This window comes from Melospiza melodia (assembly GCF_035770615.1).
Source record: "Melospiza melodia melodia isolate bMelMel2 chromosome 7 unlocalized genomic scaffold, bMelMel2.pri SUPER_7_unloc_1, whole genome shotgun sequence".
NCBI classification, from domain to species: Eukaryota; Metazoa; Chordata; class Aves; order Passeriformes; family Passerellidae; genus Melospiza; species Melospiza melodia.
In genome coordinates this window covers 11,043,678-11,064,777 of record NW_026948497.1, presented here as the reverse complement: position 1 = coordinate 11,064,777, position 21,100 = coordinate 11,043,678, and the positions used below count along the sequence as shown (strand labels likewise).

General features: G+C 47.3%; 1 pseudogene; it reads left to right on the top strand.

Moving 5' to 3' along the window:
• LOC134432890 (zinc finger protein 850-like) overlaps positions 1-12,683 on the top strand; it is a 66,331-nt pseudogene extending 53,648 nt beyond the window's left edge.
• The last annotated feature ends 8,417 nt before the right edge of the window (positions 12,684-21,100 follow it).

Below are 21,100 nucleotides of genomic sequence, written 5' to 3'. Positions count from 1 at the left end.
GCCATGCTAAGGGTATCTTTTCTAATCCTCATACAGTTCATGAGCTAGCAGAGTGGAAGATGTTTGGGGAAATATTGTGGGATACAATACTAGACGATGATAAGTCAGCAAAGAAATTCGGGAAGTTATGGCGGGTGGTGTATAACACGTTACTTCAGCAGGTCTCTGAGAGAAAGGCAGCAGAAACGGCAACAGAAGCTCATAAGAGGAATATAGGGTATGGTCATGAAGATGATCCCCTGGCACCTTCTGTAACTAAGGTACTTATGCCTAAGAGTCCTCAGCAAAGTGGTGTGGAGGATTTCTCTATAGGCGCAGTGGAACCGTCTGCACCTTTCCTGTCAGAGGGGGAGGGCGAGTCGGATGGTGGAGGTAGGAGCAAGCCAGCTTTGCCTCCGCCACCAGCTTCAAGCGGGTCGGATGGTGGGGGTGGGAGCAAGCCAGCTTCGCCTCCACGGCCAGCCTTGCCTCCGCTGCTTCCCCCGAGTGAGCCGGCTCCAGCGGGGGGGCTGATTGCACCCGCAGGCCGGCTCCGCTTGAGTCGGCTCTGGTTCCACTGTCAGCTCCAGCGGGGAAGCCGCTTCCCCCGCGCGAGCCAGCCCCTGCTTCACTGCCCTCCTCGTGCGAAACCTCGGTGTCTGCACCGAAGCGCCAGCAGCATAGCACCCTTAAAGAGCCAGATCCCATCCCAGGGGCGCACCGTGATCCATGGGGGGAGATGGCTAAACAGAGGAGGGAAGCTTGGGCTGCTTTGGCGAAAGAAGTAATGCAAATGGGGGATGGTGAGGCGGTGGAAATAGCTTCTAGTCTTGCATGTCCAGTTACATACACACCACAGTATGATGCACAGAGAAACCTTACGCATAATATAGCAGAATATACTCCCTTAGATTGGAAGCTGTTAACTCAGCTACGTTCTATGGTTAGTCAGTTTGGAGTAAAAAGTGAACCTGTTAGGCAAATGTTAGATTATCTTTTTAATACTCAGGTTTTATGTCCTAATGATTTAAGAGGAATAGTTCGGTTGATATTCACTCAGCATCAGCAGTTATTGTTTAACGCCCATTGGCAAGCGTTGGTAAATGAATCGGTTGCTGTACAACGAGCCCAGGGAGACCCATTACATGGAGTAACAGTAGAGGAGCTGATGGGCTTAGGGGCATATTTGCGTACAGAGGCACAGATGATATCGGGAGCAGATAAACTTAGAGAGTCTATGTGGTTAGTGCGTGCTGCAATAGATATGGTTAAAGAGCCAGGAGGGTTACCGGCTTATATGGGCATTAAACAAGGTAGAGAAGAATTATTTGGAAATTTTATCGATAGAACAACTTCACAGGCATTTATAGCAGAAGCCTTAAAGGAATTAGGATTAGGGTTACAAAAGCAACCAGAGTCCACTCAAAATCAGGTGTTAGCTGCTCTTGCTTCTCTCCGAAATGGCTCACTGGCATTCACGCAAGGAGGCTCGAGACCATTCATCACACAAGTTGCCGCCGTGACATCGGAGACACCAGCAGCTGCCGTGACATTGCTGCTACCTTCTGTCTGCAACCCGCAACAACCGGGAGCCTCGGCTTGGATTTACCAGCAGCAGTAGATGTCGCACTAAGGACGAACCGGCCTGAGAGGATACCCACTGGAGTAAAGGGTCCTCTTATATTAAATGGACGAACATGTGGAGCATTATTGCTGGGACGTTCCTCTATAACTATGTTGGGATTATTTGTTTTGCCTGGTGTTATCGATGCGGACTTTACAGGGGAAATACAAATTATGGCTTACACCCTTTATCCTCCGATTAAAATTACAAAAGGACAACGCATTGCTCAATTGGTACCACTGTCACAAATGACATCGGGAATACAATCATTTACTGGGCAAGCACGGGATGAAAAATGTTTTGGCTCTACTGGTGTTACCCTTTTAACTGTGGATTTACAAAATAGACCTTAGCAAAAGGTTGAAATTACCTATGGGCATCAAAGCATAACCCTTTATGGATTATTGGATACAGGAGCAGATACTAGCATCATTTCTCCAGAAGCATGGCCACAACATTGGCCTCTATTTCCTTCATCAAACATGCTCACAGGAGTGGGAGGATTTACATTGGCAAGCAGGTCGCCATCTTTGTCTGTGTGCATTGAGAATCAACAAATATCTGCTGTGTTTTCAATTGTTCAACTGCCTCCTACAGTTTCCTGCTTAATTGGAAGGGACATTTTAACACAATTGGGAGTGGTGTTAACTAATCAGCACCCTTTGGGGTAATTGCCATTGCTTGGACTTTCCCCATTCCACTCACCTGGAAAACGGATACACCGGTGATGGTTAAGCAATGGCCATTAAAAGGGGAGAGTCTTATGCATGCCCATGAATTGGTACAGGAACAATATACAAAGGGACACCTGCGACTGTCCACAAGCCCTTGGAATACACCTATTTTTGTAATCAAAAAGAAATCAGGGAAATATCGTTTGATACATGATTTGAGGGCTGTAAATGACCAAATGGAACCAATGGGGGCCTTACAGCCTGGTCTTCCAAATCCAGCTATGATTCCAGAACACTGGCCACTTTTAATTATTGACCTGAAGGATTGTTTTTTCACTATTGGCCTGCATCCTGATGACATGAAGAGATTTGCTTTTACTTTACCAGCAATAAATCGTGGGGAACCAGATAAAAGATTTGAATGGACATCTCTTCCACAGGGCATGCGCAACTCTCCCACTTTATGTCAGCTTTATGTTGATGCTGCATTACAGCCACTACGTCGTAAATGGCCAGCAACTATAATATATCATTGCATGGACGATATTTTGTTTGCACAGCAACAGCCATTCTCCTCTTTACAGATTAACACCATTAAAAATACTCTTGCTGCATATTCACTTGTTATTGCTGCAGAGAAAATTCAGTCTACAAAGCCCTGGAAATATTTGGGATGGACTTTGATGGATCAAATAGTGATACCACAAAAATTGGAATTACAATTGGACATTAAAACTCTACATGATGCACAGAAGTTGCTGGGAGACTTACAGTGGCTGAAGCCTATTGTGGGAATACCAAATCACTTATTAGAAGCCCTACGGCCTTTGTTAAAAGGTGTGGACCCTACTACTCCTGTACACCTGACAAAGGAGCATTGTCTTGCCTTGCAGCAAATTAGTAACTGTGTACAGCAAGGGTATGTGTCTCGTCGACAACTCGACCACCCCATTGACCTTACTATCTGGAATAGCCCTTGCCACTTGCTTGGTGCTCTCTCTGAGTTGCAAAAGAAAACGGGGGAGATACGGGTATTGGAATGGTTATCACCACCACTACAGCATAAGAAAACAATATCTTCAAAAATTGAACAATTGGCTGCATTAATCAAAAAGGGGCGTCTCAGAATTCTTGAAGTGGATGGTAGAGGACCTGCTACTATTAGATTACCTATGGAAAAAGAAACCTTGGACTGGTACTTGATTGATTCAAAGAATTTACAAGAAGCATTATTGATGTCACCTGCTAAAGTGGAGACTAGTAAATTAGTGCCTAGAGTTTTGCAATGGATGACAGAATGGAACTGGATCACTCGACCTTTGAGAGAAGAAAACCCCATAGAAGGAGCTATTACAGCTTTTACAGATGCAGGAAAGAAATCAAGGCGTGCTGCTGTTACCTGGCAAGAAAAAGGACAATGGAAGCATCAACTCCTCACAGCAGACCCTGCAGATAGCTTACAAACTTTGGAATTGTTAGCAGTAGTATGGGCGGTGTCCAACTTACAGGAGCCTTTAAATGTGGTCACAGACTCTATGTATGTTGCAGGAGTAGTCAAACGAATAGAGGAAGCAGCAATTAAGGAAGTGAATAATAAAGGATTGTATGAGTTACTGATACAGTTAAGGAAGGCTTTACGGGTAAGAGCAAACGGTACCCTTAAGCAGTATATTGAAAAACATCAAGATTTGACAGATCCACAAGCATGTTTGGCTAAGGTTTTGTATGTGATTAATCATTTATGCATTTTTGGGGAAGATGATACCCCCCCTGCAATGAAACATCATCCGAGGTCAGGTCAGGAAAATACTAAGGAAACAGAGGTCTTGGTTAAGTATAAGAACCCGAGTACAGGATTATGGGAAAAACCTGCAAAAGTATTATATTGGGGTCGGGGGTATCTTTGTGTTTCCTCACCTACAGGGCCTTTGTGGGTGCCTGCTAAGTGGACTAAACCTGTTTTTGATGCAGCCTCTGGTGGATCGCCTTACGGAGGAGGACAGGGAGCGACTGGGGAAGAAACTGCTTCTAGTCCTACAACCACTACTGTTACAATTGAAGGGGTACTCGGAAGCGGTGGACAGAGCACTGACACGTCACTACCAGACAGCCCAGGAGTTGATTGGTTTCATTGACTCATTATCAACTTTTCACTTAACAGATCCAGCGAAACTACATTGCCTTGACTGTCACAATCCACATTGTGCTGCCTGGATAGCTCTACGTTGTGGGGGTTGTAAAAGAACTTTTTGGATAGAACAATCATTATTACGGGATTTGTGGTGTCATACTTGTGAACACGAGCATACGTGGGGAAAAAGCTGGCAAGATGAATTAAGGAGACAAACGTGGCAAAACGCATATATAGCTTTAAATCTTTATGAGTCTCCTGAACAGAAGGTTCTTGCTTATTATCGATGGGAAATACAATGTATTGTAAATAGAATTAAGGTTCAAAGTAAATCACGTATAGTTTCTATAAGGTGTAGGAAATTAGTGCCTTTAACACAGCATTCAGTTGTAGGACCCTTCCAAGGGGATCCTGATAGAGCATTAGATTGCTGCATTGACAAGTTGCAAAAATTAAGTTTGAAAGTGGCAGGACCAGTGAAATTAGGAGCAGCAAGATTGAAGACAGATAAGAAAAAGAAGGCAAAAAAGGGAACGGTCTCATTTGAATAGGGGTATCAGTGATTGCTAATTAATTTTCTATGTTTAGAACACTTTTACTGTTGTGGGACCCTCAGGAAGATATAGTTGTTGAGGAGGATAACGAACAAGAACTACGATTACGAAATAAGATACGCCTTGTGTTAAAGAAAGACCTTGAGCTGTTAGCCTCATATAGTAAAAAAGCTGAAGAGGCTTTGAGACCACCACCATTGAATTGGTTGCTTTGGATTGAAGAACCACAATTTTATACTGTTCCTTTCTTATACTCACTTCCTTGTTATGTTTGCAAAAGGGATAATGATAAATGCAATGCATGGGTAGCTTTGCATTGTGCAGATTGTAATCAGGTTTATTGGTATCCACAGAGGTCATTGGGATATTTATGGTGTACATCTTGTTTTGGAAAGTGGATTCGAAATCATATCTGGGTTAGAGCTCTTGAACAAAGTACTGGCCTGCCAGGACGGACAGGATTACAGCTCTTTGAGAGTGCAGAACAAGTGATTATAGCATATCTTAGGTGGAAGTTACAGGAAAACCTTAGAATATTTGAAATTACTAAAGCCTCACGCATCATAGCAGCTCGCTGCAAAGCTGATTTGCCTTCAAACTTACCTCATGCTATACCTGTGAGCAAGGATGCTGATTTAGAATTAGATCAGTATATTCAAGAATTGACTCAGCCTTACAATAGACAATCTAGCAAACCAGGGAAAAGACAGCGAAGAAAGAAAAAACAACGTAAGCAGAAGGAAGAACAGGAGAAGCAAAGCAAGCAGAAAGAAAAATGAGGTTTGTTTTTGTAATACTGCTCAATGCTGTAGCAAGTGAAGCAGTAGGAGTAACACACTTTAGTCAACCAAGGGAAAATTTATGGGTAACACTTGCTAATCAAACTAACCAATCATCACTTTGTCTTAGTCTTGGAGGAGTCACTAACCCATTTCGAACATGCCTGGTGGGACTTCCGGTGTGGTCTCCGGGAGAATTTTGCAGTTTGATAAACAATCAAACCTTATGTATGTCTAACATGTCAAACATCACATTGCCGGTGCAACAAGGGTATACTGCAGGTCAGAGTGATGGCTATCGTCAATGCTTACTAATCCAATCACTTAACACCTCTTTGCATTCTCCTCCTGAGGAATTGGATCTTTTTGGATGTACAAATGCCAGCATATCTAACACTACAGCTGGTGGATGGTTTAGCTTCAAACTTTTGGGTGCTCAGAATTTAAACCAACCTAAAGAAACATGGGCCACCCTAGATTCATCCCTGAATGTGAGTGAATTCTCTCCACAGCATTACAGTCAATGTAACGGCACAAATATCACAGCACCAATGAAATTAGCCACAGGAATATTTTTGATTTGTGGAGACAGGGCATGGAGTGGTATACCAGCTAAACCACAGGGTGGACCCTGTTTTTTGGGAAAATTGTCACTGTTTCATCCTAATGTGTCCTTGCTAATGCAGCTGAGTCAAAATTCAAACAGGAAAAAACGTAGCATACATGACTTAGACTGCAGCAAGATAGGAGATCCACGGTTTTGGGGCACATTCAAACAGGTGGTTGTTTCAACTATCTTACCAGGAGGATCTGCCAATAAAGCCATGAATTTAGCAAAACAATTAGGATGCTGGGCAAGGGATGAGCTGAACAAGACATCACAAATTCTAGACATGTTAACTGCAGATGTGCAAAGTGTTAACCATGCTGTTTTGCAAAATAGAGCTGCTGTAGATTTTTTGCTCTTAACACAAGGACATGGATGTGAAGAGTTCGAGGGAATGTGTTGCATGAATCTGTCTGATCATTCAGTGTCCATTCACACTAAGATAAAAGAATTACAACAGGGACTTCACAAACTTAAGGAAGAAGACGGTTTAGGAATTGACGAATGGCTTAAAGGCCTGGGACTCGGACCGTGGCTGAGGAACCTTGTGATCTATGCTATAGGACTGCTGAGTGTAATTTTACTGTTTTTGCTTATTTTGCCTTGTATCTTTAACTGTATTCAAAACATGGTCAGCCGTACAATAGCAAAAACATGGCAAACTAATCTCCTTGCTCAAGAAGAAAACGGGGGAAATGTGGAGAGTATTATTAATAATTGGTTAGCTGAGAAAGGCCATACTGACATAATGCCACTGGTTAAGCTGAAGGAGAAAAGTCAGCAGTCAGCAAGCTGAAAGGAAGAGTCAGCACTGACCTTGCTGCAACATGAGGATAGGGAGTTGAGATTAGTCCTGAATATATCCTAAGAATATGTAGAAAGTATCAAAAGTAGAACCATAGGAATGTAGAAGTAGGCGTAGGTGCTGATATGTAACTGACCAATCCTGAGCTCAACTTTTGCAATATGTATGAAGCTCATTATTAACTGTATTTAACCCGCCGTACTGATCAATAAAATCGAGCCTGTGATGATCAAATTGATGTCCTGGTTCCCTTCCGCCGACAAGCAAGATATTAGGAAGGTTAAAGCTTAAGAATGGAGCTCTGTGTGTTGTGTTTTAAGGCTTACAAGCAGGTATTGTATTCGAAATAAGCAAGCATTGTTTTAAGCAAAGGTACGTGTGCTTATGGTGTGTGAAAAATTGTAAAAGTTTAGTAGTAATAAAATGGTTCTAAAAATAGTAATACAATTAGAGTAATAATAATTTGGACAATTTGAATTAGGACAATACGAGACAACAAATACAAAGAGTTACGGACCTCTGGGTACCTTTTTCTGGGCAGCATGAGCCCGAAAAAGGACCCCCGCTAACAAAGATTAACCCTTAAAAACAATAGCCCATTGCATATTCATGCACTTCATACATGATGCATAAATTCCATTCAAACACAGGATTCTGTCTGGTCAGTGTCAGCTTCTTCCTCTGAATCCTAACAGCACCTTCGAGGCAGGAAGAAGTTCGTTTCTTCTGGTAAGAGAGCAATAAATTATTTTTCTCTGAAAGATTCAGGTGTCCTGTGGCTGCTATCTCGCTGGAAGTCCTTTCTTTAAAAAAGTATCCTACGTGGCATCGTTTCTATTTTAACAATTTTTATAACCTAAAACTATATTTAACATGGTACTTAAGAGAATTAATACAGCATTACTTTCTAACACAACACATATAATATTCATTTAATATTTGCGAGAAGCCAATCATAAAATACAGGCATTTTCACATTTACCATATGTATTTTGGTGTATTGATTAGTAGTGCTGTATTAACAGTTTAATAATAAATGTAGTCTTGTAATTAAAAGGTAACTTTTGTAGTTAAAAGAAGAACTATGTCAGTGAGGTTTTTTTAAAGAAAGGAATGAGGCACTCGTATCAGATAGCAGCCACAGGACACCTGAATCTTTCAGAAAAAAGAATTTTTTGCTCTCTTACCAGAAGAAACGAACTTCTTCCCGCCTCAAAGGGGCTGTTAGGATTAGAAGGAAGAAGTTGATGATGGCCAGACAGAATCCTGTGTTTGAATGGAATTTATGCATCATGTATGAGGTGTATGAATATGCAATGGGTTATTGTTTTTAAGGGTTAATCTTTGTTAACCGGTGCCCTTTTTCCGGCTCGTGCTGCCCAGAAAAAGGTACCCGGACATCCATAATTCTTTGTATTTGTTGTCTCGTATTGTCCTAATTCAAATTGTCCAAATTATTATTACTCTAATTGTATTACTGTTTTTAGAACCATTTTATTACTATTAAACTTTTAAAATTTTAAAAACAAGTGATTGGCGTTTTTCACAGGAGTTGAGTCCCAAATATATTTTGGTGTCGCTGAGAGAGGTATTTTTAATTTATTTGATGAAGGGGGTACTTTTGGATCTCTCAGGAGTGCAAAGGGGAGCAGGGGAAGCGCTGAGTGCCTAGAGTGGGGGGATGCTGGAGAAAGGGGACCCTGGAACACCTGATGTAAAATTTCAATAGCGAATGTGAATTTTACTTCTATACCTTTTATTTTAAAGCAAGCACGCAGCGCTGGGTGGCTGGGGAGTCACTGCTCCACTCATAGCACACACAGTTCAGTAAATTATATATACCGTTTTTAAGCCTACAAAGCATTTTCCAATATGCTTGGTTAGTCCAAATTAGCAAATATCAATAAGCTGGGAGCAGTAATTTCACAATATTTCTAGGTGGTCATTGATTGCTATCCTTCTTGTGGTTGTCTGGAGGGAGGCCTTGCACTGGTGTCTGCTACATGATTTGTCAAGTGCATCAAGCTTTTTATTATACATAAGCTTTTAATTGCTTTGTTACAATATCTCTTAGCTTTACCCCAACTTCCTCTATTTTATTCTAAGCATCAGTCGTCTTGCTGCCTCATCTCTTTTGCTCTACTATACTTCTTTGATTTTGATGCTTTATTTGTCTATTTGGTCAGAAAGTTTCAAAACCTTTCTTTGTGTCTTGTTTTGGACACAGCAGATAGAAGCATTTGCTGATTCCATTCCCAATTGGCACGTGTCACAAAAACAATTTCCACAGAATCAGGGGAGGGTGAGCCCTGGGACCCCCAAAACCCCCTCAGCATGCCTGAGCAGGACCCGGGAGAGGGGGAATGCCCAGGACCCACAGGCCCCCCATCAGCTGTGAGAAGAGGGACCCCCATAAGCCCAAAATAAGGACACTGGAAACGAGGCACTCCTGGGAGAGGTTTTTGGAATTCCTGATTTTTGGAGGTATTTCTGGCCACCAGACACTCAGTGACTTCTAGAGATGGACTTGGCCAGTGGGACCTTCAAAGCCAATGTCCTGGCTTAGGGCAATTTTGGGAGGAAAAACTCTAAAGGTGTTTCCTGTAGAAGAGCAAAGTCAAGTGGCCCCTCCTCCAGCTGGTTCTGGAAAAGTATTTTCTTTGAGAGAAGTGGAAAAAAACTGTTTATTGAACAGGCAAAGCACTCACCAGCCCCAAAAATGAACAGTATTAAACAATAAAATCTCTTGCTGCTCCAAAAGAGATGACAAACTCACAAAGTCCCTCCGTGAGCTGTAGCATGGCTTGCTCAGTCTCTTATCAGTCTCTTATCAGTCTCTCTGGGGCTGGAAATGCCATGGCCCAGCCCCGGTGGGGCACAGGTGTGAGCACCTGGTGCTCTTCTGGGTGTTCAATCCAGAGCAGGTTTAGACAGGTCCAAAGAAAAGGATAAACCAAAAACCACAGTCCAGGGAGCTTCTCTTCCTCTGCTAGCTCAAACTGACTAACAGCAAAGGAGGGCTCTGTCCCGCTGTCTGTCCATCTGCAGACAAGAGAGGAGCAGGAATGTGGAGGAGTGAGAGAGGTTCTGAAAACAAACTCCGTGCTTCTTCTTCCTCCCTCTCTGCTCTCAGAACCAGTGTTAAAGGTGCAAAGCTTATTTCAGACAAATGGGGATACGAGCATCATAATTTCACCCCTGGGACCCCCAAAAGACCCTCAGCCTCTGTAAGCAGGACCCGGGAGAGGGGGAATGCCCAGGCCCCACAGCCCCCCCAGCAGCTCTGAGAAGAGGGACCCCCATAAGCCCAAAGTGAGGACACTGGAAACAGGGAACTCCTGGGAGAGGTTTTTGGACTCCTTGATTTTTGGAGGTATTTCTGGCCACCAGACGTCCGGTGACTTCTAGAGATGGACTTGGCCAGTGGGACCTCCGAAGGCAATGCACTCACATCTTGTTTTTCCCCCAAATCAGGATTTCCCATTCCCAAACCTCATCTGGATGGAGAAGGCTGTGAGGAAGAGGAAGATGCCCCAGGGCACTGAGGCAGGTGAGAAGGAAGTCAGTGCCCCTTTTCCCCTCTGTCCTGCTCCGTCTCCCAGCCCAGCACGGCCCCAGGTGCAGCACAGCCCCACTGCTGATGCTGTCCAGCCAGGGATGCTCTGGGGGATCTCCTTCCCCTTCCCTGTGGCACGGAGGCAAATCCCAGCCTCTCCTTGTCCTTCCTCCCCCAGGGAAGGAGCTGAGGATGGAGACCAGGGAGGACAAATCCTCACAGCAGAACCTGGTGGAAGAGGCCATTTTGAGCGGCTCCAGGGCACAGGAATCCACTGGGGAGGAAAAGCCCCGGAGATCCCTCAAGAGGAGGGGCTGCAAACCCAGCCCAGGGTGCTCCGAGGAGGAGAGACTCAGCCTGTGCCTGGAAGGCAGCCAGAGATCTGGCCAGAGCGCTGAAGTGGTGGTCCATGAGCAGCTTGATGAGGGCAAGAAGCCCCACCAGTGCTTGGAATGTGGGAAGAGTTTCGGCAGGAGCGACCACCTGCTCATCCACCAGAGGACCCACACCGGGGAACGGCCCTATGAGTGTAGGGAATGTGGGAAGAGCTTCAGGATCAGCTCCCACCTGACTGTCCACCAGAGGATCCACACCAATGAACGGCCCCACAAGTGTGGGGAATGTGGGAAGAGCTTCCGGATCAACTCCAACCTGATCGCCCACCAGAGGATCCACACCAATGAACGGCCCTATAAATGTGGAGAATGTGGGAAGGGCTTCAGGAGGAGCTCCAGCTTGAAACTCCACCAGATGATCCACACTGGGATACGACCCTTTGTGTGTGGGGAGTGTGGGAAGGGCTTCCGTGACAGCTCCCGCCTGATCATCCACCAGGCAATGCACACTGGGGAGTGCCCCTACACGTGCTCAGAGTGTGGGAAGAGCTCCATTGAGAACTCCAGCCTGATTCTGCACCAGAGGATCCACACTGGGGAGAGGCCCTACAAGTGCAGGGAATGTGGGAAAAGCTTTAGGCAGAGCTGCCATCTGAATGCCCACCAGAGGATCCACACTGGGGAGAGGCCCTATAAGTGCAGGGAATGTGGGAAAAGCTTTAGGCAGAGCTGCCATCTGAATGCCCACCAGAGGATCCACACTGGGGAGAGGCCCTACAAGTGCAGGGAATGTGGGAAAAGCTTTAGGCAGAGCTGCCATCTGAATGCCCACCAGAGGATCCACACTGGGGAGAGGTCCTATAAGTGCAGGGAATGTGGGAAAAGCTTCATCGACCCCTCCGGCCTGAGTGTCCACCAGAGGATCCACACTGGGGAGAGGCCTTACAGGTGTGGGGAATGTGGGAAAAGCTTCAGTCAGAGCACTAGGCTGATTCTGCACCAGACGATCCACACCAGGGAGAGGCCTTACAGGTGTGGGGAATGTGGGAAATGCTTCAGGCAGAACTCTAGGCTGATTGCCCACCAGAGAATCCACACTGGGGAGAGATCCTATGAGTGTTCTGAGTGTGGGGAGAGGTTTCAGAGCCGATACCGTCTCCTCAAGCATCAGCAGATTCACACAGAATAGAGGCCCTTCTGCTGCCCTGACTGCAGGAAGGGCTTTTAGAAAAACTGCACTCTCGTCACCCACCAGTGGATCCACACTGGGGAGAGGCCCTGACAGTGTCCCAAGTGTGGGAAGAACTTCTCCCAGAACTCTGCCGTGACCCAACACCAAGGGAGGCAGCAGTAAGGGATGCCCAACAAGTGCCCTGTGTGCAGGAAGAGTGTTGCCTTGATTTTTAAAGATTTTCTGAGCCTTCTAATGTTTACATTCTTGTAGCAAACTTTCTCAAACACTTTCTGTAAATAACTTCTTGTTTGGCATTCTTTTATAGAAGAAGAAAAATATGATGGACTGTTAGTTTGTCCAGTGTCATTGGAGAGGTGGCACTTTCACCCTCCAATCCACGGTCGCTTTTAGAAAACTGTAAATGTTGGAGTCAGGAAATAAACTTCCCTTTTCTTCCCCTTGAGAGCAGCAGTGTGTGCGCTCATGTTGTTTTGTGTCCTACAGTGACAGGAAGAGCTTTGAGTGCTGCTTCAACTCCATCGCCCATTGGGGACCCCCACTGGATGGTCCACAGTGACCCTCGCTGGGCGGAGACTTGGTCATCCATGATCCTGGTGATCCATGTTGGGAAGACACCTGGCTGGTGGTCCCCACATCTTCCTGGCTCTCCTTGGGCACTTGGACACGGCCAGAGAAAAATCCATTGGGATGCAAACAGACATCAGAATTTCATAGTGGACAGCACAGTTTTTTACTTTCGACCCCAAAACAGTCTCACCTTTTGCATCCAGTCATTGCTTCGAGTGGCATCCAGAATTCCAAATGGTGTTGGAGGTCTTTTCCAACCTGAATCATTCCATGAGTCTAATTCTCTCTGGCCCACCAGCATCTTCCACAGCCAAATGGTGATTGACTGGGGCAAAACCCAGGATTTTGGAGACAATGGAGTGGAAATCTTTCTAGAAAAGGTCCTTTCTACCCGCCCAGGCACACGGATACTCAGCCAGCATGGACACATAAATGCTTTTATTTTGGCCTTTATTTTCTTTCATTTTTCATTATCCTTCACCCAACATTGGGGTAAATATAAAGACATTCAACTAAGACATGGATGGTGACATTGTGGGACTTGGGTGGGGACATGGTAGGGATGGGGACAAGGACGTGGGTGGGGATATGGTGGGGATGGGGACAAGGACCTGGGTGGGGATGTGGTGGGGATGTGGACAAGGACCTGGGTGGGGATATGGTGGGGATGGGGACAAGGACATGGCTGTGGATGGCGATATTGGGCATGGGGGGTGTCACAGATAGAGATGGTGACATGGGGCTCTATGGCCATGGATGAGGAAATGGGGGACATGGCCATGGATGGTGACACAAGTGGCCTAGAGACAAGTCCATGGGTTGACATGTCCATGCCATGGGGTGTCCCATGGCCAAGGACAACACATCCCCACCACCACCATGATACTGTCCCTTTCATGCTGCCATTTATTCCCTGCTCCTCCCCATTGTCACCCCACTGTGAACCCAGCCAGGGACAGGGGTGACATTTGGGGACACTCCTGTCCCCACTCCAGCACATACCTGGGGCCAGCAGAGAAGGGGATGAAGGACGACGGGGACCGTTCCTTGCTGTTTTCCAGACTGAACCTCAGAGGACTGAACACCTGGGGTGACACCAACACAGTCACACCGAGGGGACACAGCTGTCACCACCATGGTGACAGGGACACCTCATAGGGTGGCCCTACCTCACGCTTGGGCCAGAGGTCTGGGTTGTGGTGGGTCCCATAGATGCTCATCAGGCAGATGACCCCTGCTGGGATGGGAATGGCCACTTTAGGGACAGCAGATGAGGATGGGTGGTGACACTGGGGACACCCTGGCCATGCCATACCCTTGGGGATGACACGGCCATCGCGCAGGGGGATGTCCTCGGTGCAGCGCCAGGACACAGCAGTGACAGGAGGGTGCAGCTGCAGGCTCTCCTTGATGCACGTGGTGGTGAAGGGCAGCTGGGACAGGTCGTCCCTGGAGACAAGCGGGGGTGGCATCGTGTCCCCAAGCCACATGACCGGGGTGGCCCTGGGGACATCTCACCATTCAATGTCTGCAGTGTCCCGGCCAGCCAGGAGCTCCTGTACCTGCTGGCGGCATCGCTCCTGGTGCTCAGGATGGCCGGCCAGGTTGTAGAAGAGCCATGCCAGGCCACTGGCCGTGGTGTCATGGCCTGTGGGGACACTGGGTGAGTGAGGGGACACTGGAGTGGCTCCTCCCCAGTGGCACCTGGGAGCTCGTGCTCGCCCTCAAACATGAAGGTGTCAGCCTCAGCCGCGATGTCCTCGTCCGACAGGGTGCGGCCATTCTCGTCCTGCAGAGGCAAGATGAGCCACGGGCCACTGGGGCCACCAGTCTGTGGGCCACCTGGGGCCAAATCCCATCCATGGCCACCACCCTATGGCACCACCATCCCACTGGCCACCAGCTCTATGGTCAATGCTGCCCATGGCCACCACTGTTCCCCTGTAGCCACCAGTCTATGTCCAAGCCTCCCATGGCCACCAGCATCCTACTGGCCTCTATGGTCAATCCTTCCATGGCCACCACCACTCTCTTGACCACTTTCATGCCCCATGGCCACCACCCCAGCCCCACCTTGGTGAGCAGCAGGATGTACTCGCTGGGCTGCCTGTACCAGGGACGATGTGGGGACACTGTGGCCACCAGCATGGATGATAGCAGGACCATTGGGGCCACCAGAATGGCCAACAGGGACAGTGATTGGACAGGATGGCCAGTGGGGACCATGGCAGAGCCAGCACAGCCACCAGGATGGCCAGCAGGGACAATGGTAGGGCCACCAGGATGGTGTCATGATCCGCTCGTACAAGCGAGGGTCATGATGGTTTGTTAACTGATCTGAGTGCAAAAGCAACACGGAAGGGGATTTTGGTATTAATCAAAACAAATGCACCTCTTGTTGAGTGCCCACAGCAGATGTGATGGAAGGATTAGAAAGGAGAATAAAGGAGAGAGAGAGAGAGAGAGAGAAAGAGGGGAGGAATAGCTGCCAGTGGAGAGATGAAACCCTTGTGGTCCAGCCAATAGATCCGTCTTGTCACGTCAGGGAGAATCTCAAAGTCTTGGTTCTGTTATAGTCCTCCACCAAGGGGGGGAGCAGGTAAGTCTATTGAAAGCACCGAGAAGGAACAGGTGAGTTTACAGACAGTCCATGTTCTCAGCAGTGAGTGAGACCAATTGTTTTCTTGGTCCAGGGAACACACCTGCAGGCAACACTTGGCAAACATCTGGCTTCAGTTCGGCCAGCCCCCTGTGTTAGAGTTATAGGGGTCTCAGTCTCAGCCCTTGGGAGGGGGCTTCAGTCTCCGTCACAGCGGTCGTGAGGCAGCTGAGGGAAACCTCAGAGTGTCTCTTACAGATGATCAGTGGGGACAGGTGTCAATCACTCCTGGCCGTGGGTCTCATAGCTGAAGATGCACTTCTGGAGCGTGTCCAGGGTGAGGAGGCTCAGGGGCTGCAGCTCCTCCAACTCCACCGGCCCCCACCAGCTGCCACTGCTGCAGCCGCCCACTTGGCCTGCGGGGAAGGGCTGGGTTGGGGAGGGAACAGGGAGGGGATCAGGGACATGGGATAAATTTGGGGGTGGGACAGGGGTGGGAGAGGGGGAGGAGTTGAAGAGAAGGTGTGGAACAGGAATGTGGTGATAAATGAGGGGTGGGGTTGGGGTTTGGGGGCAGCTTTCAGTTTGGGGTATGGGACAGTACAGAATTTGGGTACAGGACGGGGCTCGGGGTGCAGGACAGGACTCAGGATGCAGCAGTGGGTGCAGGACAGAATTTTGGGTGCAGGACTGTCCTATGGTGACGTTATGATGCCTGTATCCCCATCCATGTGTTCTGTTTATGCTGGATATTATGTTCTGTGCCTTCAAGACTGGCTCTGAAGAGCGAAGTTTTGTTTTGGTTTTGTTATCAGCCGCTCCCCCACGGCTGGCGGGACACAGAGACAGGGCAGTGCATGGTGCTGCTTTTGCTTTTTGCTTGGCTTTTTGCTTTGCTCTTGCTTTTGTTTCTGCTCATTACTTAGTTTAGCTAAGCACTCCGAATTTTTCCCTGGACTGTTTTTCCTTTCTCTTTTTTGGAACCACTCAAACCTGCTCCGGACTGGGACCTGGGAAACACTGAGAGTTTGCACCTTGTGGCTGCAGCAGCTGCCCCAGCACCAGAGGGACTGATAACAGAGCGACCACTCCCAAGAGAGACTTTCTGAATTTGTCATCTTTTTCAGAGTGGTGAAAGAGTGTTGTCACCTGGTATTGTTCATTTTGTGTGCTGGGGGTCCTTTGCCTGTTAAATAAACAGGTTCTTTCCACTTCTCTCCAGGGAATCCTTCGTGACCCAGTTGTGGGGAGGGGCAATGTGCGTTTGCTTTCTGGAGGAGCCCCTTTGGAGGTTTTCTCCCAAATTTGCCCTAAACCAGGACAAAATTTGGTGCCCAACGTGTGGGGCTTGAGAGAGAGTGGAAAAAACCCTGTTCTGACTGCATTTTGGTTGCCATTACTCTGTGTTGGTATAAAGCAGTTAATGGCCATGTTTTTTGAATTCATAATGTCTCTTGGGGTGGAGGCTTGCATGCATTTCTGGTCCCTAGGTGCAGAGGATCATTAATGGGACATCACACCATGATTAATATGATAAGGGAAACCAATTTATTACAAAAAGCAAGCCATATTTATATTGTTCTCTATTGTTCACCCCTCAAGCTGATACATGATTGGTTAAATCCTTTTTACGCACGCATTTTGATATTTCAGTTAATTTTAGTTAGTCTTTCTTCTTCATGCATCTCGCTGTGGTTTTCTTGTCTGCCTTTGCATCCTGAACCGTCTGCTGCTGAGCGTGTTCTCCTTTTGTGTCCTTCAAGGGCATGGTGACCTCACTCAGGTTCTATGAAGGCTGGATTGTGAACATGTTGCATATGTCCATTGTCCTCCAAAAAATCCTCAGCAATCCTCCCGGTGCTTTCTGGTCATTCAAGTGCCCTTCAGCTGACTGGTTTCATGCTTTGAGCTTCAGGGAATTGCCCAATCTTTCTGAAGCTGAAATAAATATCATATTAGTCAACATCTTAATTGTGTTTATATCTCACAGAATTGCCTTTTCTTTTGCCTTTGTCTAAAACTGTTCCTGTGCGGAAATCTCTGGGGGATGGTGGACATGTCAGATGCTGCTGGGACATCCCAGAGCACTTGGACCTTGGCTCTGCACAGGAGAGCTCTTCATCCCCTTTCTCTCTTTTCCTCCCTCTGGGCATGGAGGGAGCTCCTGACTTCAGTGTGTGACTCGTGTGTGCAAAGAGCAAATCTGGGCAGAATTGGGGCAGGGAGGGTTTGGGAGGACCTTGGGATCTGTGCTGGGCACAGAAGGTGCTTTCCATTTCTCTGAGGCTGTCTGCTGTGGAAAGTGGATTTAATATCCAGCAGAGGAATGACTTTTGCATTTGATGGAACTGTGTCTTCCCTTGGCTTTGTTGGCTGAAAAGATACAGAGGAGCACACACAGAGTTACCAACTGCTGGATTCCAGCAGTGTTCAGATAGAAATTACAAAAGGAGGCAGGGTCAAGATGTGTGCCTGCCTTGTGGTCAGTCTTCAATACCCCTTGGTCTCTCTGGGCCCTTCCCCCAGGTGGGGCTTGGGCTCATTTGGTCCCTCAGGAGCTGGGCTGGGGGCTGCAGAGGTGGCTGTGGAGCATTGTCTGTGCTGTGCCAGGGACTGGCAGCCACTGCTGGGCTGGGATAGAGGCTCTGGGGGGATTGGGGCTCCAGGGCAGGGCAAGGCTGGACCTGCCCCTTCCTCCCTCACACATTAAATGTTTAGAGCCAACAATCTCCTCCAGTCTGTCACAACAGGGAATGCTGGAAGTGAAATCCCTGTTGTGGCCATGGGCACCTGGCTGAGAAGGACAGTTTTGTTCCATAGGAAGGAAAGCACAGAGCCTCAGTGTTTGGAAGGCAGGTGAGAGTCTCACTAGGCCAAGGCCAGCCAGACTTGTCAGGAATGGCAGATTTTTTTTGGGAGCAGTCTTTGGATTTAGGGAATTCTGGAGGTGGAAGACCAATCTCAGCCATGCATGCCTGGAGAAGTAGGACAGTTCTTTCTCATAGGGAGGAAAGCACGGAGCCTTCCCCAGTGTTTTGGGGACAGATGGGAGGTGACTCTCCTGAAAACACTGCCTGCCACACTTGTCCTGGCAATATTCCTATGGGAAAAATTTGGAGTTGAAATCCCAGTTCTGGCCATGAGTAATTAGAAGAGATTGACAGTTCCTTTCCTAGCAAGGAAAGCACAGAGCCGCAGTGCTCCAGGAGCTGATGAAAGGCAGCCTTTGACATTCCAACATCAGCCAGAGCTGTCCAGTGGCCCCTGGGAGGCCAAGCCAGCCAGGCCTGTTCCATGTTCCCTCAGTTCCATGAGACCCAATGGTCCCTTGCTTCCATGTGTCCCTGAGGTGCCATAATGCCCCCTTGGTGACACGAGGCCCTGAAGGGTCCCAATGGTCTCCATGGTTCCATCAGGCCCCACAGAACCATAATGGTCTCTGAGTCCATGAAGCCCCGCTGTGTCACCAAGGCCCCTCGGTTCCATGGGCTCCAGGGGTGCCACAATGATCCCCTTGGTTCCATGAGGTTCCATAGTGCCACCACGGTGTCCTTGGACCTGCTGGGACTCTCAGTGTGTTCCCAGACACCCCCAGCATGGTTACAGACACTCCCAGTATATCCCAGTTGCCTTCAGCATACTCACAGTCATTCCCAGTCACATCCACTTGGCCCAGTAAGATTCCACTTTCCACCAGTATGATCCCAGTCACTCCCAGTGAAGGGAACGGACCGGGATGGACTGGGACAGGCTGGGATGGACTGGGACACCGGGATACACCAGGCAGGATACACTGGGACACACTGGGATACACTGGGACACACTGGGATATACTGGGATACACCGGGACATACCAAGACACACCAGGATACTCCAGGATACACCAGGACACCCTGGGATTCACCGTGCCCAGCACTGGGACCCACTGGGAGCAGGATCAGAGCACACTGGGACTCAGCAGGGCCAGAACTGGGGCAAAAGGGATCACAGTGGGACCCACTGGGATATACTGGGAGTGACTGCAACCATACTGGGGATGACTGGGAACACACTGAGAGTGACTGGAGTCACTGAGTCTACATTGGGGGCAACTGGGAAGACTGGGATCACAGTGGATTCCTACCGGGGTCATACTGGGAGTGACTGGGTCTGTGCTAGGGTGTCGTGGTTTTGGTTTGCTAATATAAGATCTCTTTAATTTTGAGATTTTTTTTGGCTAATGCACTAAAGAATGTGGTGGGTTTGGTGTTGGTTAATTACTAATACACTTATTTTTGGTTGTGAGATAGGATTAGGAGAAAGGTAAAGCAGGCTCAAAACTTTAAAAGGGTAGAAAGAAAAATTTTAATAATAGTAAGTAAAAAGAAAAAAAAAGGTAGTAAGAATCAAAGCAAACTTTTTAGAATACTTCTCCCCACAAGTTTTTCTTTCTCACTGACAATGTAAAGAAACTAAACTTAAGATTTCTAGTCAGTTTACTACCTCTCAAAGAGTCTTTTTTTAATTCACTTAGGGAGAGAAGTCCCTCTTGATAAAGTTATGGAGACTTTTCTACAAAAGGAAAAAAACAGTTTTCTCGTGGTTCTCAATTTTGTCATGAATAACAACTGCCAGGGGAACCTTGCTATCGTAAAATCTTTCTTATTTCTACAAACCTTCCCACAGCTTGGAGACGGGCTATGTTGATTGATGGGGTATTGTTTTAAAGATGAACTGTTCAAAGGCAAAAGTTCTCATTATCTATCTCTAAAATCATCTTCATCTCTGGGAGCACAGATCTTCATTTTTAGAAGCACAAGACTGTGCTCTTTCTTTGTGCAAACTTCTCATGAGATTACAGCTATTTCAACATCTGCTTACTTTAACATAGAAGCCTTTACCTAATATCAATTCAAACACTTTCATTTCCTTATAGTTTTATGTGTTATAAGGGAAAAGAGTCTTTTCTTTATAGCTTACAAGAGGATTTCAGCTCTAAAAACAAAGCATCTTCTCCCCCTCCCATCTGGGCCTTACTTACCTTCTTCTTTATTACCTTTAATATCTTCATCTTGTTTTTAATATACGTGCATGTTGTTCTTTTCTCTCACTCAGAAGAAGACTGAAGCACTGAAAAAGTTAACATCACGCCTGAAGCCTACCTAACCCACCAATAACTACTAACAGAAAGCTGTGGCTCAGTTGTGTTCAGATCAGCTTTGTAGTTAGTGTTTAGTTTTCTACACCAGCCACAGAAGTCTCTGGTCTCAGCCAGGCTAAGAAGAAGAAGCAGCAGCCTGACAGCGAGATCTTCGCAGCCACAGCCAGCCCTGCTCTGGCTAAAGCTCCGCAGCCTCCCCTGTCTCCTTGCCCGGCAGCTGCTGAAGCCCAGCCCAGCCAAACCAGAGCCCATGGAGAGAGAAGCCAGCAAGCAGCCCAGGAAATAGAAAAGAAGCCCAGCCTGCAGCAAGACGGCCCAGCCCAGCCCAGACACAGAGCTGAAGCCCAAACCGAAACCCAGCACCTCCCTGCCGACCAACAAAGAAAAGAAAAGTTTCTGAATTTTTTGGTCTTTACCATGTGTGTTTCACAAAAGCGTGTCTAGCTTTTCAGCAGCTCAACAGACTCTCAGATACACAAAAAACTTTGCATCACTTCCCTACATTTCCTCCCATTCCCAAACGTAACACAGGGGCCACTGGGAACAACTGGGATC